The sequence below is a fragment of the Ranitomeya variabilis genome, chromosome 5 (genome assembly GCF_051348905.1).
Source record: "Ranitomeya variabilis isolate aRanVar5 chromosome 5, aRanVar5.hap1, whole genome shotgun sequence".
Lineage (NCBI taxonomy): Eukaryota > Metazoa > Chordata > Amphibia > Anura > Dendrobatidae > Ranitomeya > Ranitomeya variabilis.
In genome coordinates, this window is record NC_135236.1 from 670,565,434 (window position 1) to 670,583,938 (window position 18,505).

Consider the following 18,505-nt stretch of genomic DNA (forward strand, 5'->3'; position numbering starts at 1 on the left):
CCGGCTACCGGTGTCTGCGCTCTGTAGGGAGGTAGCCCAGTCGCAGCTATTCTCCCCAGTTCTCACTCTCCTGCGCTTACTTCTCCTACAGCTGTTTGGCTTTCTCTTTCTAGGAGCTGCAGCCCCTCTGCTTCCTTCTCCTCTGTCTCTCTTACAGGAACTCTCTGACTCAGACTGCTCCAGTCTGCTGTCTGGCACTCACTGACCCACTTTCCCTCCAGACCAGAATATATATAGGGGAGCCACCCACAAGCTGGATCAGAGCTCCCCTTTTTGGCCTGGAGTGTGAACATGTTGTATGCTTGTGTTTATCTGGTAAAGAAGATCCTTCCTCGCTTCCAAGCGTGACATCACTCTCCCCGTGAGGAAAGCAATGCCACTGTGACAACCAATAACCTGGGGTGTCACACAAGGTCATCCACACAAAATACCATTTTACAGGCTTCCTAATGGTTAATTAAATGGCAGCTGGGGGTTACCACTTGCTGGGCCACACCGGGTTCTCTCCGTCACTCCGATAATACAACTCTAATAACGATGCAGCTCACCTTTAGGGGAGATCCTCAGACAGATTTCCACTTCTCCCACACATAGTAAGAAATCTGAGCCTGTGATATCTATTTCTTTCCATATACTGGATATACTGGATATATTCAAGGATCGTGGCTGTAGAAATGTCTTTTCTCTCCATGAAGCCCTCAGTTATCCCAATCCAATCATTTTTTTCTGCATGATTTTTAAGGCAGGTGAGATCACCATGAATCTAAAAGACAAGAGGCAACATGGTGACATTTACTCCTTAGGAAAGGTATTATTATTATTTAATGGGGTTGTCCATTTTGGCCAACCTCCTTTATAGTTAGGAGGGTCCGCCAGTGATAAGCAGATAACAATGTATCAGCAATCAGCTGTAATTTGTGATGGAACCTGAAAGCAAAGTGTTCCATTTCCCTATAGCACCTCCGCAGGAGAAAATAAGTATTGCACAATTACTAATAAATCTGTTTTTTTTATACATTTATGAGGCTGCATCTTGTATAACTCACCGCCTATGATTAGTCTATAAAACTAATATTGGTTTGGTGACCAATAGACAATGATGCATTTAATGTGATATATCGTTAAGGAATAAAGTAGAAAACAGATTCTAATTTGGGGACAAATAGTAATATATTGCTTGGCCTGATCGAATTTATAACCTTCCAACATTGGCAGCTAGTCTGAGAAACGTATTCTGGTTTGCGGACAAGTATACAAGACTGTTAATTTTTTTTACTGGTGTAAGGAAGCAGTTACTCTGATCGATTGAGGCTGTTTAATTGCTCCTTTAGATAGGTCAACCGCACTCCTATCCACACGGAATGATAATTAAAGAATGAACGATAAATTATTGTTCTCTGCACGTAGTCTGTTTCTTTATTCGGCAGCACATATTCTGTTTACACAGGACAATGTGCTGCAGAGAAAGATGATTTTTTTTAAGCGAGCTTAAAGAACATTTTGCCTATTCCTTTTATTGATCATCACGGTATTTACACTGGCCGATTATTGGTAAAAAAGCGTATAGAAAGTCACTATCGTTTTCAATAATCGGACAGTGTAAATGCACCTTAAACATTTAATTTTTGTGACAAATATATAATTTTGGTTTATAATAATTAGAGATGAGCGAAAAGATTTGATGCAAATTTAATTCACCTTTAATTCAGTTTTAGGAATTCACTGAACTCAATAAATTAGAACAATAATGTAGAATATTGCATCGACCAGAGAAGGATCACATGTCCTCGGGCATGGCCACGTGGGCTTATCCATAATGCTTTGCAGCTATAACATCACATTATGTAGCACCGAAAATCAGAAGGGATTATAACAGCCCATGCAAAAGCAGAGGCAGGGAATGCAGCAGCTATATTGGGGTGATCATGGATAGTGACAGGACAACACAGCTCACAATTTAGTCATAAAATGATGAAGAAACCGTAACTGGTAGTTCTTTGATCAGTATAGTTATAGTGCATTTGATAATTCTTTGATCAGTATAGTTATAGAGCAGCTGCTGCTTCCTTGATCAGTATAGTTATAAAGCAGCTGCTGCTTCCTTGATCAGTATAGTTATAAAGCAGCTGCTGCTTCCTTGATCAGTATAGTTATAAAGCAGCTGCTGCTTCCTTGATCAGTATAGTTATAGAGCAGCTGCTGCTTCCTTGATCAGTATAGTTATAGAGCAGCTGCTGCACCCTTGATCAGTATAGTTATAGAGCAGCTGCTGCACCCTTGATCAGTATAGTTATAGAGCAGCTGATGATTCCTTGATCAATATAGCTATAGAGCAGCTGCTTCATCCTTGATCAGTATAGTTATAGAGCAGCTGCTGCATCCTTGATCAGTATAGTTATAGAGCAGCTGCTGCTTCCTTGATCAGTATAGTTTAGAGCAGCTGCTTCCTTGATCAGTATAGTTATAGAGCAGCTGCTGATTCCTTGATCAGTATAGTTATAGAGCAGCTGATGATTCTTTGATCAGTATAGTTATAGAGCAGCTGCTGCTTCCTTGATCAGTATAGTTATAGTGCATCTGCTGCTTCCTTGATCAGTATAGTCATAGAGCAGCTGATGATTCCTTGATCAGTATAGTTATAGAGCAGCTGATGATTCCTTGATCAGTATAGGTATAGAGCAGCTGATGATTCCTTGATCAGTATAGTTATAGTGCATCTGCTGATTCCTTGATCAGTATAGTTATAGAGCAGCTGATGATTCCTTGATCAGTATAGTTATAGAGCAGCTGCTGCTTCCTTGATCAGTATAGTTATAGAGCAGCTGCTGCATCCTTGATCAGTATAGTTATAGAGCAGCTGCTGCTTCCTTGATCAGTATAGTTTAGAGCAGCTGCTTCCTTGATCAGTATAGTTATAGAGCAGCTGCTGATTCCTTGATCAGTATAGTTATAGAGCAGCTGATGATTCTTTGATTAGTATAGTTATAGAGCAGCTGCTGCTTCCTTGATCAGTATAGTTATAGAGCAGCTGCTGCTTTCTTGATCAGTATAGTTATAGAGCAGCTGCTGCATCCTTGATCAGTATAGTTATAGAGCAGCTGCTGCTTCCTTGATCAGTATAGTTTAGAGCAGCTGCTGCTTCCTTTATCAGTATAGTTATAGAGCAGCTGATGATTCCTTGATCAGTATAGTTATAGTGCATCTGCTGATTCCTTGATCAGTATAGTTATAGAGCAGCTGATGATTCCTAGATCAGTATAGTTATAGAGCAGCTGATGATTCCTTGATCAGTATAGTTATAGAGCAGCTGCTGCTTCCTTGATCAGTATAGTTATAGTGCATCTGCTGATTCCTTGATCAGTATAGTTATAGAGCAGCTGCTGCTTCCTTGATCAGTATAGTTATAGAGCAGCTGCTGCTTCCTTGATCAGTATAGTTATAGAGCAGCTGCTGCTTCCTTGATCAGTATAGTTATAGAGCAGCTGCTGATTCCTTGATCAGTATAGTTTAGAGGAGCTGCTGCTTCCTTGATCAGTATAGTTTAGAGCAGCTGATGATTCCTTGATCAGTATAGTCATAGAGCAGCTGATGATTCCTTGATCAGTATAGTTATAGAGCAGCTGATGATTCCTTCATCAGTATAGTTATAGAGCAACAGATGATTCCTTGATCAGTATAGTTATAGAGCAGCTGATGATTCCTTGATCAGTATAGGTATAGAGCAGCTGATGATTCCTTGATCAGTATAGGTATAGAGCAGCTGCTGCTTCCTTGATCAGTATAGTTATAGAGCAGCTGATGATTCCTTGATCAGTATAGTTATAGAGCAGCTGCTGCATCCTTGATCAGTATAGTTATAGAGCAGCTGATGATTCCTTGATCAGTATAGTTATAGAGCAGCTGATGATTCCTTGATCAGTATAGTTATAGAGCAGCTGCTGCTTCCTTGATCAGTATAGTTATAGAGCAGCTGCTGCTTCCATGATCAGTATAGTTATGGAGCAGCTGATGATTCCTTGATCAGTATAGTTATAGAGCAGCTGCTGCTTCCTTGATCAGTATAGTTATAGAGCAGCTGATGATTCCTTGATCAGTATAGTTATAGAGCAGCTGATGATTCCTTGATCAGTATAGTTATAGAGCAGCTGCTGCTTCCGTGATCAGTATAGTTATGGAGCAGCTGATGATTCCTTGATCAGTATAGTTATAGAGCAGCTGCTGCTTCCTTGATCAGTATAGTTATAGAGCAGCTGATGATTCCTTGATCAGTATAGTTATAGAGCAGCTGATGATTCCTTGATCAGTATAGTTATAGAGCAGCTGCTGCTTCCATGATCAGTATAGTTATGGAGCAGCTGATGATTCCTTGATCAGTATAGTTATAGAGCAGCTGCTGATTCCTTGATCAGTATAGTTATAGAGCAGCTGATGATTCCTTGATCAGTATAGTTATAGAGCAGCTGATGATTCCTTGATCAGTATAGTTATAGAGCAGCTGCTGCTTCCGTGATCAGTATAGTTATAGAGCAGCTGATGATTCCTTGATCAGTATAGTTATAGTGCAGCTGCTGCTTCCTTGATCAGTATAGTTATGGAGCAGCTGATGATTCCTTGATCAGTATAGTTATAGAGCAGCTGCTGCTTCCGTGATCAGTATAGTTATGGAGCAGCTGATGATTCCTTGATCAGTATAGTTATAGAGCAGCTGCTACTTCCTTGATCAGTATAGTTATAGAGCAGCTGATGATTCCTTGATCAGTATAGTTATAGAGCAGCTGCTGCTTCCGTGATCAGTATAGTTATAGAGCAGCTGATGATTCCTTGATCAGTATAGTTATAGAGCAGCTGCTGCTTCCTTGATCAGTATAGTTATAGAGCAGCTGATGATTCCTTGATCAGTATAGTTATAGAGCAGCTGATGATTCCTTGATCAGTATAGTTATAGAGCAGCTGCTGCTTCCATGATCAGTATAGTTATGGAGCAGCTGATGATTCCTTGATCAGTATAGTTATAGAGCAGCTGCTGATTCCTTGATCAGTATAGTTATAGAGCAGCTGATGATTCCTTGATCAGTATAGTTATAGAGCAGCTGATGATTCCTTGATCAGTATAGTTATAGAGCAGCTGCTGCTTCCGTGATCAGTATAGTTATAGAGCAGCTGATGATTCCTTGATCAGTATAGTTATAGTGCAGCTGCTGCTTCCTTGATCAGTATAGTTATAGAGCAGCTGATGATTCCTTGATCAGTATAGTTATAGAGCAGCTGCTGCTTCCGTGATCAGTATAGTTATGGAGCAGCTGATGATTCCTTGATCAGTATAGTTATAGAGCAGCTGCTACTTCCTTGATCAGTATAGTTATAGAGCAGCTGATGATTCCTTGATCAGTATAGTTATAGAGCAGCTGCTGCTTCCGTGATCAGTATAGTTATAGAGCAGCTGATGATTCCTTGATCAGTATAGTTATAGAGCAGCTGCTGCTTCCTTGATCAGTATAGTTATAGAGCAGCTGATGATTCCTTGATCAGTATAGTTATAGAGCAGCTGATGATTCCTTGATCAGTATAGTTATAGAGCAGCTGCTGCTTCCATGATCAGTATAGTTTAGAGCAGCTGCTGCTTCCTTTATCAGTATAGTTATAGAGCAGCTGATGATTCCTTGATCAGTATAGTTATAGTGCATCTGCTGATTCCTTGATCAGTATAGTTATAGAGCAGCTGATGATTCCTAGATCAGTATAGTTATAGAGCAGCTGATGATTCCTTGATCAGTATAGTTATAGAGCAGCTGCTGCTTCCTTGATCAGTATAGTTATAGTGCATCTGCTGATTCCTTGATCAGTATAGTTATAGAGCAGCTGCTGCTTCCTTGATCAGTATAGTTATAGAGCAGCTGCTGCTTCCTTGATCAGTATAGTTATAGAGCAGCTGCTGCTTCCTTGATCAGTATAGTTATAGAGCAGCTGCTGATTCCTTGATCAGTATAGTTTAGAGGAGCTGCTGCTTCCTTGATCAGTATAGTTTAGAGCAGCTGCTGCTTCCTTGATCAGTATAGTTATAGAGCAGCTGCTGCTTCCTTGATCAGTATAGTTATAGAGCAGCTGCTGCTTCCTTGATCAGTATAGTTATAGAGCAGCTGCTGATTCCTTGATCAGTATAGTTTAGAGGAGCTGCTGCTTCCTTGATCAGTATAGTTTAGAGCAGCTGATGATTCCTTGATCAGTATAGTCATAGAGCAGCTGATGATTCCTTGATCAGTATAGTTATAGAGCAGCTGATGATTCCTTCATCAGTATAGTTATAGAGCAACAGATGATTCCTTGATCAGTATAGTTATAGAGCAGCTGATGATTCCTTGATCAGTATAGGTATAGAGCAGCTGATGATTCCTTGATCAGTATAGGTATAGAGCAGCTGCTGCTTCCTTGATCAGTATAGTTATAGAGCAGCTGATGATTCCTTGATCAGTATAGTTATAGAGCAGCTGCTGCATCCTTGATCAGTATAGTTATAGAGCAGCTGATGATTCCTTGATCAGTATAGTTATAGAGCAGCTGATGATTCCTTGATCAGTATAGTTATAGAGCAGCTGCTGCTTCCTTGATCAGTATAGTTATAGAGCAGCTGCTGCTTCCATGATCAGTATAGTTATGGAGCAGCTGATGATTCCTTGATCAGTATAGTTATAGAGCAGCTGCTGCTTCCTTGATCAGTATAGTTATAGAGCAGCTGATGATTCCTTGATCAGTATAGTTATAGAGCAGCTGATGATTCCTTGATCAGTATAGTTATAGAGCAGCTGCTGCTTCCGTGATCAGTATAGTTATGGAGCAGCTGATGATTCCTTGATCAGTATAGTTATAGAGCAGCTGCTGCTTCCTTGATCAGTATAGTTATAGAGCAGCTGATGATTCCTTGATCAGTATAGTTATAGAGCAGCTGATGATTCCTTGATCAGTATAGTTATAGAGCAGCTGCTGCTTCCATGATCAGTATAGTTATGGAGCAGCTGATGATTCCTTGATCAGTATAGTTATAGAGCAGCTGCTGATTCCTTGATCAGTATAGTTATAGAGCAGCTGATGATTCCTTGATCAGTATAGTTATAGAGCAGCTGATGATTCCTTGATCAGTATAGTTATAGAGCAGCTGCTGCTTCCGTGATCAGTATAGTTATAGAGCAGCTGATGATTCCTTGATCAGTATAGTTATAGTGCAGCTGCTGCTTCCTTGATCAGTATAGTTATAGAGCAGCTGATGATTCCTTGATCAGTATAGTTATAGAGCAGCTGCTGCTTCCGTGATCAGTATAGTTATGGAGCAGCTGATGATTCCTTGATCAGTATAGTTATAGAGCAGCTGCTACTTCCTTGATCAGTATAGTTATAGAGCAGCTGATGATTCCTTGATCAGTATAGTTATAGAGCAGCTGCTGCTTCCGTGATCAGTATAGTTATAGAGCAGCTGATGATTCCTTGATCAGTATAGTTATAGAGCAGCTGCTGCTTCCTTGATCAGTATAGTTATAGAGCAGCTGATGATTCCTTGATCAGTATAGTTATAGAGCAGCTGATGATTCCTTGATCAGTATAGTTATAGAGCAGCTGCTGCTTCCATGATCAGTATAGTTATGGAGCAGCTGATGATTCCTTGATCAGTATAGTTATAGAGCAGCTGCTGATTCCTTGATCAGTATAGTTATAGAGCAGCTGATGATTCCTTGATCAGTATAGTTATAGAGCAGCTGATGATTCCTTGATCAGTATAGTTATAGAGCAGCTGCTGCTTCCGTGATCAGTATAGTTATAGAGCAGCTGATGATTCCTTGATCAGTATAGTTATAGTGCAGCTGCTGCTTCCTTGATCAGTATAGTTATAGAGCAGCTGATGATTCCTTGATCAGTATAGTTATAGAGCAGCTGCTGCTTCCGTGATCAGTATAGTTATGGAGCAGCTGATGATTCCTTGATCAGTATAGTTATAGAGCAGCTGCTACTTCCTTGATCAGTATAGTTATAGAGCAGCTGATGATTCCTTGATCAGTATAGTTATAGAGCAGCTGCTACTTCCTTGATCAGTATAGTTATAGAGCAGCTGATGATTCCTTGATCAGTATAGTTATAGAGCAGCTGCTGCTTCCTTGATCAGTATAGTTATAGAGCAGCTGCTGCTTCCTTGATCAGTATAGTTATAGAGCAGCTGATGATTCCTTGATCAGTATAGTTATAGAGCAGCTGCTGCTTCCTTGATCAGTATAGTTATAGAGCAGCTAATGATTCCTTGATCAGTATAGTTATAGAGCAGCTGCTGCTTCCGTGATCAGTATAGTTATAGAGCAGCTGCTGCTTCCTTGATCAGTATAGTTATAGAGCAGCTGCTGCTTCCGTGATCAGTATAGTTATAGAGCAGCTGCTGCTTCCTTGATCAGTATAGTTATAGAGCAGCTGCTGCTTCCTTGATCAGTATAGTTATAGAGCAGCTGCTGCTTCCTTGATCAGTATAGTTATAGAGCAGCTGATGATTCCTTGATAAGAATAGTAATAGTGGGACTGAGAATGCAGGAATATATCATATGATGTGGACGTGTCCAAGACTGGCTGCTTTTTGGTTGGTGGTTCTGAGTAGAGTGGAAGGTGCGTACAGATGTAGGGTTCCGAGAGATCCGATTATGTGCTTACTGGGATATATGGATGAAATTGGAGTGGATAACGCCTGGAAGATAGCAATCGCTAGGCTATTATATATGGCTCGGAAAGTGCTAGCACGGAACGGGATTAAGGAGGATCCGCCTGCTAGGAGAGAATTCCTTCAATATGTTAAACATGGTCTCGAACTGGAAAAGGGGGTTTACAAGAGACGCGGGAAAATAGAAACGTTTGATAAAATGTGGTCTCCATGGATTGAGTTGGGATAGTGGGTAAAAGGAATGGGTGGCTGAGCGCCTTTTAATGGTGGAAATTACTAGACGTTTAAGCGGTCATAACTGAGATAAGTGGGATGGAGAGTCATTAATGCCAGATATAGAAGTTCCAATAGAGTTGAGTTGTCCTTGGGATTGTTGGGGTCGTTGGAAAATGAGAAAATTTGTATGTAACAAATTGAAAGGTGATTGATATGTAATGTTTTTGTTCATTCTTAATAAAAACCTATTTAAATAAAAAAAAAAGAATAGTAATAGTGCAGCTGATGATTCCTTGATTAGTATAGCTATAGTGCATGTGACGATGCCTTGATCAGTATGGTTATAGTGTAGCTGTTGTTACCTTTATCAATATAGTTATACTGCAGCTGCTATTTCTTTGATCAGTATAGCTATAGTGCATCTTCTGCTTCCTTGATCAGTATAGCTATTGTGCAGCTGTTGTTTCATTGATCAGTATGGTTATATTGCAGCTGTAATTCAAGCATGTCTTTTCGTTGCAATTACAGGTTTGGAGTACATGCAATTTGTGACTAACACATTTGCTTCAAATGGAATTTCTTGGAAAAAATTGGAAAGTTGGCGAATTGGAATGTTAAAAGATTTGCTAATCTCTAAACCTGATACATGGTATATATTCTGGTCCAGTTTACAGTCAGTATTCAGTGTTGGGTATTATCTAGTTCAGCTTTGATAAAGATCGCTCTTGTGTCGCTCTTTGTCCCAGTGTGCACTATAGTGCGGTCTAGGAGCATATCATGCTTTATTATGTCTCAATAGATTTAACCCCAAGGAGCTGGAACAACAAGTTTGTTTTCTCTTCATGCATTTACGTCTCACCAGGACGGAGTTCCGTGCACCCTGAAGTTTCGAAGAGCTGTATTTTTTTCTTATTTTCATTATCTAGTTCATTGCTAATGAGTTGTGTAAAACTCATTTTGGTTTGTTGATAGATATAGAAAGCCGGGTCTAAATTCAGACATTGCTCGTGAGTCGTGACTGGTCTGAAAAAGACATTTTTTTCTTGACAAATAGTGAACAACACTGGTTCTCATCAAATATGCTGCTAATGAGAAATGTGCAATGCTTGAACTACAATACTAGACCCAACATTGCTTATGTTTGATCTGTAAACTAAATTGTGATTTACATACAATGATGGGAATAATGTACAATATTCCTGACATTTTCTGAATCTATAATTTTTGGTGACTACACCAATACTAGGTCCAGCATTGTTCATGGTTTGTCTGAAAAATCATCTGATTTTACTGACATTTACCCAACACTCTAGATGAGCAAATTGATTCAAGGCAAATTGAATTTGTTAGGAATTTCGTCTCAAATACGACAAAAATTCAAGAAAAATCTCAGATTTCTCGTTTCAAATTTCCCTAAAAATTCAGGTTCTCCCGAGCTCAAATCTGGCGTCAAGCAAAATTGTGTTGCCTACTTGATTCATTCTGCTTGATTCTTTTTAATGTGAAAAAATAAAAAAAGATTATACTCACCACAGCCCTCAACTGTCCTGGTGTCACGCTATGACGGTCTTCTGTAAGGAAGGGGGGCCTCAAGCTGTCCCTGGAACTGGGACCCTAACTATCCCTGTCCGGGGGGTACTCTTGAAGGTAGAGAGGCCTGAGTCTCTGATCTTATTATGCTCTTGTTAATGTCCTAAGCTGTCCACTCACAAACCCCATGAGGAATGGGACAGAAATGTAAGGTAAACAGGACGCAAAGACAAAACAGGGATAACAGAAAGCAGCAAACATACAAACACCAAAGGTAAAGAGGTATGTTAGGAAGGATAGGAATATACCAACCAAATGGGAAGAGGACAATGGGGAAAGCATACACCCGAAAACAGCACACAACAGACTCCAATTCAGCACAGCGTCTCCAAGGAGCTAGGAAGCAAAGCTTTCACTGGCAAGGCAAGGTCTGGCCAGGTTTTATAGGGAGAGGTAATGACCAGATCAGAAGCAGATGAAATTGAGCGCTAAGTTTCTGACCAGCATAGAAAAGGGTTGTTAACCTCTTCAGCACCAAAGGAAACCAAATCCATTTAATATGGAACATAAACACACAGGCTAAATGGAAGATGTTCGATTCACAATACGTAGTGATCTCCTAACCCCACATTTTGCAGGAGGATGTGACCCACTCGTGACACCTGGCACTGAAGCTCCTTGCCCAGTTCTTTTCTGGGTCGCTTCCTCCCTCTGGCTCTTCTTCCATCTTCACCGAGTGTTGAAGGAGCCGAAAAGTAAAAAATACTCAAGAAAGTAGAGAAGACAAAAGTTGGAAGGAGGAAGTCAACCAGGGGAGAACAAGAAGGGAGCTGTGGGTCAGGAGGACAAGTAAGGGGAGAGGAGAGTATTAGATTTTTTAACTTTTTAATTCCTCTGCTTATTATCCCCCCACACCTGTAAATTTGAGGAAAATCCAATTTCTCTGCCAATTTTCGAGTGAATTTCCTAGCCAAATTTAATCAGATTGGCTCATCTCTACTAGCTGCTAATTTACAAATGTATTAAACTAATATTAGGCCCATAATTGTTTATGTTTAGTCTGAAAAATAAGTTACAAGTTACAGAATGTATACAATGCTGAGTGTAATATAATATGTGGCTAACGACTAGTGTTGAGCATTCCGATGCTGCAAGTATCGGGTATCGGCCGATACTTGCTGTATCGGAATTTCCGATACCGAGATCCGATATTTTTGTGATATCGGGTATCAGTATCGAAACAACATTAATGTAAAAATGTGTAAAAGAAAGAATTAAAATAAAAAATATCGCTATACTCACCTGTCCGACGCAGCCTGCACCTCACCGAGGGAACCGGCAGCGTTGTTTGTTTAAAATTCGCGCTTTTACTTGGTTACGTGAATTCCCGGCTTGTGATTGGTCAGGGCGGCCATGTTGCCGGGACGCGGACCAATCACAGCAAGCCGTGACGAAATTACGTCACGGCTTGCTGTGATTGGTCCGCGTCCCGGCAACATGGCCGCCATTAACCAATCACAAGCCGTGACGTCACGGGAGGCTGGACACGCGCGTTTTTTAAAAAGTGCGCAAGTCCAGCCTCCCGTGACGTCACGGCTTGTGATTGGTTAATGGCGGCCATGTTGCCGGGACGCGGACCAATCACAGCAAGCCGTGACGTAATTTCGTCACGGCTTGCTGTGATTGGTCCGCGTCCCGGCAACATGGCCGCCCTGACCAATCACAAGCCGGGAATTCACGTAACCAAGTAAAAGCGCGAATTTTAAACAAACAACGCTGCCGGTTCCCTCGCTGAGGTCCCGGCTGCGTCGGACAGGTGAGTATAGCGATATTTTTTATTTTAATTCTTTCTTTTACACATTTATATGGTTCCCAGGGCCTGAAGGAGAGTTTCCTCTCCTTCAGACCCTGGGAACCATCAGGAATACCGTCCGATACTTGAGTCCCATTGACTTGTATTGGTATCGGGTATCGGTATCGGATTGGATCCGATACTTTGCCGGTATCGGCCGATACTTTCCGATACCGATACTTTCAAGTATCGGACGGTATCGCTCAACACTACTAACGACTAATTTATTAATTATTACTAATTTTTTTTATTAAAGCTAAATAAATGAGCTGGAGCATAAGTTAGTGTACATGCAACCTATAAGAGCATGTTCACACTGTGGCCATTTAGCAGACAAAACCTTAGATAGAAACGAGATGAGCAAATACCCTGTAAATATTAATAGTGCATATAAACAACATACGGCGCTTAGTAAACAAAAAGGCGTAAAAGCCATCTCACCGCAACAAGATGTACCCCAATCGGGACAGTCCTATCCTCTAGTATGATGACCTCACCTTGTGTCAGACGATCTCAATTTTTTTAGTTTTTAAATATTGAATAGAATCTGCGAAATTAGGAAACTGTGATATGCTTCACTACCTTGTTTTATAATGTACTATACCTTTGTAATATACTTCGTTACCTTTTTTGTAACGTTCTTTGTTGTATCCACCATTATTTTTATCTTGCTTCTCTCAAACACCATGCTGAAAGTGCTGTTTTAGCTGCCTAATTCATACTCTTTTATAAGCTGCTTTGAATTGCTGCTCCAGCAAAATTCCACACTTAAATGCTTTTTACAATCATCCTCCGTGTATCATCTTCTCACACTGACTGAAATGGAATGGTAGGTTTAATTCTGCGCTGTCGGTATGGAAGGATAGAAGAGGTGAACGGTATCCAGGAATATAATTTATTTGTCAACGCGTTTCGAAGTTCCAAACGTCTTCATTAAGCCAAACCGCTGTTACACAGTGATTAATTGTGGTTTGTCCTGATGAAGAAGTTTGGAATTTCGAAACACGTTGACAAACCGCATTCCTAGATATCGTTCTTCTCTTCTATCCTTCCATACATTAACCCTATCATTCCATTTCAGTTGTTTTCCAAGACGTGGATCTGCAGCAGCCTTGAGCTTTATAGTGATTGTGGTTAGTACCATTGCCATTGGTCTCCCCATTGTTACTTGGATAAAACAATATTGTGCTTATTGTTATTCCAGTTTTTACACTTCATCTTCTCACAGTGCACACAGGCAAGGGGTTTTAAATAATGGCTGAGCACGGATTCTTGCCAGAGCAGCAGTTCAAAGCAGCTCATAAAAGAGTATAAACTAGGCAGCTAAAACAGCACTTTCAGCACGGTAAACAAATTAATGGAGAATATTAAAAATGTAACTTTGCAAAGAGTGATTAATAATTAAATAAAAAATGTTTAAACTAATTTGATGACACGTGTTCAATGCTGGGTCTAAATTAATACTAGACCCGAACTTGTTTATTTTTGATATGTGGAATGTACAGTTTACAGAGAAGTATACAATGCTGGGTTTAATATAATATAAATCATATAATAATATATTAATGCCATCAGTACATTGATCATAACAAAATTTTGGGGGGGTCGAGAAAGTTTGGATTATTAACTATTTGGAAAAAGATGTGGGCCCTATTTTAAGTGGCGTAACGTGTGCCCTAAATAGACAGTAAACTTTAGCAAACTGAACCCTATAAACTTTGCTTATAGCATACAATGTCTAAAAATATGACTGTGTACCAGGTCGCAGGGGGCAACACCGATGACCCCAAACCTATCATTACGCAGAGAAAGTACGAGCCCCGAGAAGGGGTGCGGTGCCCTCCGGAATGCTTTAATGTATCGTAATAAAAGTGGCGCCCAGATTTGTAGGAATTATTAAACCTATAACTAAGAATGTCCGTGGAAAGGAAATGTGGGTCAGGGGCCACAGTGGGTTGCATCGGTTTTAAATTACATCCGTTGATTTATTCATTAATCTCCGGTATACCGAGAAAATTCATTACCGCCGTACGGCGGCAGCACCGGCCACGTCCTGTCCGATGTGTACGAACGTACGGGTTTTATTAAGATGGGAAGTGTCGTGTTATTTACGGCTTGTCTAATGCGATATTTCATTAATCCATTATTTGCCATATAATAGGTAGGGAAAAGAAGAGAGGGGGAGGGGCGCTGCATGCGCCCTAGTGACATATTCGGGAAAAAAAGCAAAACAAACGGATATTGAAATTTGTAGAATTTTGGGAAAAAAAAATGTCGTAGGTGAAAAGTTTCTACCTTCCCACCAAAAATAGCAGCTTTCATATGGTCCGCCTAACCCCACAGACTAATGATTTAATGATTCATTTCCTTAGTTCCCAAGGATGAGGGAATTTTTGTGGGGAATATCCAACCATGGATGATTCCAGAATGTAGGGAAACTCTATAACAATTCAAAAGGGATGTCAAAAGTTGCCACTGGAGATATGGTGCCGCTGGAGACAGAAGGGGCTTATGTTTGCTTTCAACTCCAAGCCCGTCTTGTGGGCCAATATTGAGATGGAAAGCTCGAATATGGGTCTGCTCCTCGACACATAGAAGGCAAAGATATTGACTACTGCCAGGACACACTTGAGATGGACAACGAACAAGGAAGTTGTAAAGGATTTCAATCTTCTCATTTCGATGATGACTCAAGATGTAGCGACAACACCAGAAATCAAAAGTAGAATAGCTATCGGCAAGTCAACAATGAAGTCACTGGACAAGGTCTTAAAATCGAGGAACAATTCACTGGCGATGAAGACACGGCTCGTACATTGTCTGGTCTTCTCTGTGGTAACATACGGTTGCAAAACCTGGATGATAAAGGAACGAGACAGAAGAAGAATCGATGCCTTTGAAATGTGGTGCTGGAGAAGGATTCTACCAAAACCACGGCTGGCAAGAGGAACAAATAACTCAAGCCAGACATGTCCCTCAAAGCAAGGATCATCAAGCTACGACTTGTCTACTTTGGACACATCATACAAAGAAAGCAATCACTAGAGAAGGACATCATGGTCGGAAGAAGAGAAAGAACAAGCAACCTGATGGCTTGATACTATCAATATGGTGGACCTACTGTATCTAGGCTTGCACAAGATCGATCTTCCTACAGAGCATTCATCCATCAAGTCACCATAGCTCGAGGTTGAGCTGAAGGCTGTTAGATAAATAATAAATCCTGGACAGGTTCTTGCTAAAGGTCAGGGGCTTAGTTGAGGGACTATCAAAAAATATACCCAAGGTTCTTGGTGCCACAGGTGGTGCCATCAAGCCCCTTGGCCATGGCCAGAGTACAGAGCTAGTGAATGGAGCTGACCCTTCGTGACAGCTCCTCCAGGGGTATTAATAATGTAAATGATGTGTATAGACACCAGTCACATCTGGGCCCTTGCTCTGATGGGTCCATTGGTTTCACTCCATATAAGAAGATAGCAGTATTCGGACATGATGGTTACGAGGTTCAAGTAACAGAGGAGATGAGTACAACTAGGTACAAACCTCTCTTCCCAAAGGCAACGTTGCAGCCACATGTTCTGCTTCTGCCTGGATGCCCCAATCCCACATGACTTCTATGAAGGCTGGGTGACAACCCCTAATAACATCGTTAATCCTGCCTTTATGGTTGTCAGGAACAAATATAAACCTCGTCAAAAGTTCTGAAAACTAAAAATAGCATCTCCCAGTCTGGAGGACCCAGCATGTCCATACATTACAAGGACAACGCATTGGAAACCTTGTAATTCTCCATTTCACCTGCGGGGGTGCTGCAGGGAAATCGAACACTTACTGCTAGCTTCCATCACAAATTATGCTGATCACTGGGAGTTGCAGCAGTAGAACTGGTAGTAATTAGCTTATTGTCAGTGGAAAGGAGAAAGCCCAAGCAGAGAACCCCTTTAATGATCAGTTTTTGCTCCGGCCTCTTGCTTTGGAGATACAACCGTGATGTGAGAGTTTTCCACAGATGCAGAGCTATTCCCGCTGCCTCCACTCTATAACGCACCCGCTGGTACATTGTAATATTTGCACTAAGCAAACGCTGCCGTCTGCTCTCCCGGAGCGGTGTTTGGTAAACAGTGCCACTTTGGTTTGACTTAGTTCTCCTGATAAATTCAACCGCAGCGACGTCCCATTAGTCAGCAGACGCTTCTCGGAGGTTGGTGCGCCAGACAGCGATGGATGATCACCGACTGCTCCGCTCCCAATCGCCAAAGTACCGTCAGTTTATTATGTTTAGTGGGAGAACTGGGATAAATCACCAGTGGGAAAGGAATATACAAAGGGCGGAAACTAAGCTGGCAGAATTAACTGTATGGCTGCTATTAGGAACTGCACTGTAATGAAGCTTCATCTGCTGAGGCTGCGGCTGTGCTGGGACACGGAGGGTAGATGTTCATGAACAAGCAGGAGGTGATGAGGGATTTCAGCTGGTAGAATTGTGAATAGAATAACAGGTAGGTTAGCTTCAGAGCTGAAATCCTCACAAGTCCCACACTAATCAACAGATTAGTGAGTGCAACTCTGGGGTATAATACAGGATATAACTCAGGATCAGTAATGTAATGTATGTACACAGTGACTGCACCAGCAGAATAGTGAGTGCAGCTCTGGAGTATAATACAGGATGTAACTCAGGATCAGTAATGTAATGTATGTACACAGTGACTGCACCAGCAGAATAGTGAGTGCAGCTCTGGAGTATAATACAGGATGTAACTCAGGATCAGTAATGTAATGTATGTACACAGTGACTGCACCAGCAGAATAGTGAGTGCAGCTCTGGGGTATAATACAGGATGTAACTCAGGATCAGTAATGTAATGTATGTACACAGTGACTGCACCAGCAGAATAGTGAGTGCAGCTCTGGAGTATAATACAGGATGTAACTCAGGATCAGTAATGTAATGTATGTACACAGTGACTGCACCAGCAGAATAGTGAGTGCAGCTCTGGAGTATAATACAGGATGTACCTCAGGATCAGTAATGTAATGTATGTACACAGTGACTGCACCAGCAGAATAGTGAGTGCAGCTCTGGAGTATAATACAGGATGTAACTCAGGATCAGTAATGTAATGTATGTACACAGTGACTGCACCAGCAGAATAGTGAGTGCAGCTCTGGGGTATAATACAGGATGTAGCTCAGGATCAGTAATGTAATGTATCTACACAGTGACTGCACCAGCAGAATAGTGAGTGCAGCTCTGGAGTATAATACAGGATGTAACTCAGGATCAGTAATGTAATGTATGTACACAGTGACTGCACCAGCAGAATAGTGAGTGCAGCTCTGGAGTATAATACAGGATGTAACTCAGGATCAGTAATGTAATGTATGTACACAGTGACTGCACCAGCAGAATAGTGAGTGCAGCTCTGGAGTATAATACAGGATGTAACTCAGGATCAGTAATGTAATGTATGTACACAGTGACTGCACCAGCAGAATAGTGAGTGCAGCTCTGGGGTATAATACAGGATGTAGCTCAGGATCAGTAATGTAATGTATGTACACAGTGACTGCACCAGCAGAATAGTGAGTGCAGCTCTGGGGTATAATACAGGGTGTAACTCAGGATCAGTAATGTAATGTATGTACACAGTGACTGCACCAGCAGAATAGTGAGTGCAGCTCTGGAGTATAATACAGGATGTAACTCAGGATCAGTAATGTAATGTATGTACACAGTGACTGCACCAGCAGAATAGTGAGTGCAGCTCTGGGGTATAATACAGGATGTAACTCAGGATCAGTAATGTAATGTATGTACACAGTGACTGCACCAGCAGAATAGTGAGTGCAGCTCTGGGGTATAATACAGGATGTAACTCAGGATCAGTAATGTAATGTATGTACACAGTGACTGCACCAGCAGAATAGTGAGTGCAGCTCTGGAGTATAATACAGGATGTAACTCAGGATCAGTAATGTAATGTATGTACACAGTGACTGCACCAGCAGAATAGTGAGTGCAGCTCTGGAGTATAATACAGGATGTAACTCAGGATCAGTAATGTAATGTATGTACACAGTGACTGCACCAGCAGAATAGTGAGTGCAGCTCTGGAGTATAATACAGGATGTAACTCAGGATCAGTAATGTAATGTACAGTGGGGCAAAAAAGTATTTAGTCAGTCAGCAATAGTGCAAGTTCCACCACTAAAAAAGA